This window comes from Nomascus leucogenys, chromosome X (genome assembly GCF_006542625.1).
Source record: "Nomascus leucogenys isolate Asia chromosome X, Asia_NLE_v1, whole genome shotgun sequence".
In the NCBI taxonomy this organism is placed as follows: domain Eukaryota; kingdom Metazoa; phylum Chordata; class Mammalia; order Primates; family Hylobatidae; genus Nomascus; species Nomascus leucogenys.
The window spans coordinates 121,316,575-121,318,955 of NC_044406.1; the positions used below are offsets into that span (position 1 = coordinate 121,316,575).

Genomic DNA, 2,381 nt, shown 5'->3' on the forward strand with positions numbered 1-2,381 from the left:
GCAAAACACAAAAGAAAATGGAAAAATAGTTTATGTGCATTCATGATATGCTTGCTCCTTTGAGACTCTCAAACAGCCAGCACCATCCCTTCCCATAGCCTGCTAGGAGTCAGGATGGCTTCCCAGTGCCTGTTTCTCAACCATTTTAATTTAAAAGCACTGTGAGTAGTAGTAGCTGTGCCTTCTCTGCCACAAGAGAGAAAGCCTGGTCAAGAGGTGTGGTTTTGGATGCAATAAGTCCACTGCTTCTTGGAGACGTTCCTGGACATATTCAATCGTGTCTTTCCTGGGTCCTTGGAGTAGTTGGTCAGGATGGGCTTCCCAATCAGTCCACGGGCCTGGGGCTGATTCATGGTGGTCCCAAAGACCTCAGCCCTCTGTGTTTGGCTGGAAGCCCAGAATGGTGTACAGTTCCTCAGGCATGAACCCCAGCAAGTTCTGGACATCACACAAAAAGCAGCACATATAGCACTTTCCCGACATCTTATGGATGATGTTCTTGTCATAACAGTAGGTAAACCCAGGCTCAGCTTCTTGTAGTTCATCTTGGGCTTATTTTTCCTGATTCCCCACTGGCAGGCAACATTGTCAGCGTTGGCAAGTTTAAACTCCCACCTGTCCCTATTCCAGCTGATGAAATGACTGGCAAGACTGTCTAAAATTCCAGGAGAGACTGCTGTGGGTGAATAGGTCCACTTTCTGTGAAGCCGGACAGCATAGCCACAGGTATAACTGGTTTGCCTTGCTCCACCGGGTTGCTCCTCTCTTGGATGTAATCCTTGAAAGGCATGGTCAACTTTTTGAGGCAGGGAGACTGACTGCAGTTTTCTTTGAAGCTCTCGAAGAAAGGAACCTGCTGCACATCCAGTAAGGATGACTGGCTGTTCCAGGTGCCTGAGCTCTCAAAGCTGTCTGCTTCGTGATTTAAATGTTAAAAAAGCAGACAGCTTTAAATGTCTGCACCATTCTCAGGGGATTTGTGGTCTTTAGGCTTCCCAGAATTGTTGGTGAGCAAATTCAACTTGCCTAGAAAGTCCTGACTGATGGAGCATATTTGAGGCTGACAGAGCTGAGCTGAGACTTGGAGAACATCTGAAACTCCTGTTCAGAGCTGAGCACGCTGGGTGCAGAAGCTGGACACATGCTGTCCAGGAGGCTGCCTTTGGGGTAATTGTGTGTTTGCATACGATAGGGTACATGCTTTATGCCAAAACCTGATGTATTGTTGTTAAACCAATGAGGAATTGAGTTCAGGCGTGAATTTTCTTTATATTGATCTTTTGTCTTTTCTTGGCTTTCTTCGGTCATCTGGTCCAGATGTTCCCAGAAAATGTCATCCACAAAGTCAAGTACCAGCTCCAGAAAGTAATCCTTGCCAAGGTTATATAATACCTGGCCACTCATGCTAAGCCTCTGGAGATTCACATTCACCAGACTGAACTTGTTGGTAGAGCAGAGAAGCCCCTGGCATACTTACTGCTCACTCCACAGCCAGGGTTTCTTTGGAATGCCAAAGCACTGTTTCTCCTTTTTGAAGCCACTGAAGGTAGCTTTTAAAGCTTGAGTCATCACAGCCTTGCTATACAGAGTTAACAAGGGCAATGCACAGTTGGCAAGTCATGAGAAATTGAATCCAAGCCTGTTGGCACTTTTTACAGTATTTGGTCTTTTTTTATTATTATTATATTTTAAGTTTTAGGGTACATGTGCACAACGTGCAGGTTTGTTACATGTTTGTTCTTTATTTAGAGAGTGAAAAACAGCAAACACAGACCCATAAAAAGTGTCAAAGGCTGGCTGGTGCCTGAGTGTCCCTCCGTAACTGTTAGCCACAGGGGCTATGTGGTCCATATTCTTGATTCTAAAATCATTCATTGTGCTGCTGCAGGCAAGTCCAGTGCATGATCGGGGTGGTGGCTACTCAGGGCCCATGGCTATTCGGTGTGCAATGTGTTAGGGCACACAGGTGCAGGCATGGGGCTAGAAAAGGGACAATCAGGGAGGCTGGATGCAGGCCAGGTGGCTCCCAGCACTCAGGGCTGGGGTGACACCGTGCTCACCTGCCATTGGAGCAAGTAACTAGCCCATCCCCCAAGTGGCATGCTCTTCAGGAGTGGGGGAAGGAGGGAGGATGGATGGCTGAGGGAAAAGGGAAGGAGGGAGAGGAAGGAAGAGGGGAGGAGAGAGAGAGAAGAGGAGAAGGGAGGAAGGCAGGAGGAGGGGCCAATAGCAGCTTTGATCAGGCAAAAGAAACAATCAGTGAACTTGAAGATAAGTTGATTGAAATTATCCAGTCTGAGGAGTAGAAAGGAAGGAGAATTAAGAAGAATGAACATAAGAGACTTATGGGATATCATCAAGCATAACAACATATATACAAT

General features: G+C 46.6%; 1 pseudogene; it reads right to left on the reverse strand.

Annotated features, from left to right (window-relative positions):
• Nucleotides 1–369: 369 nt before the first annotated feature.
• On the reverse strand, nucleotides 370–1,875 carry LOC100579405 (annotated as a pseudogene).
• Nucleotides 1,876–2,381: the final 506 nt, after the last annotated feature.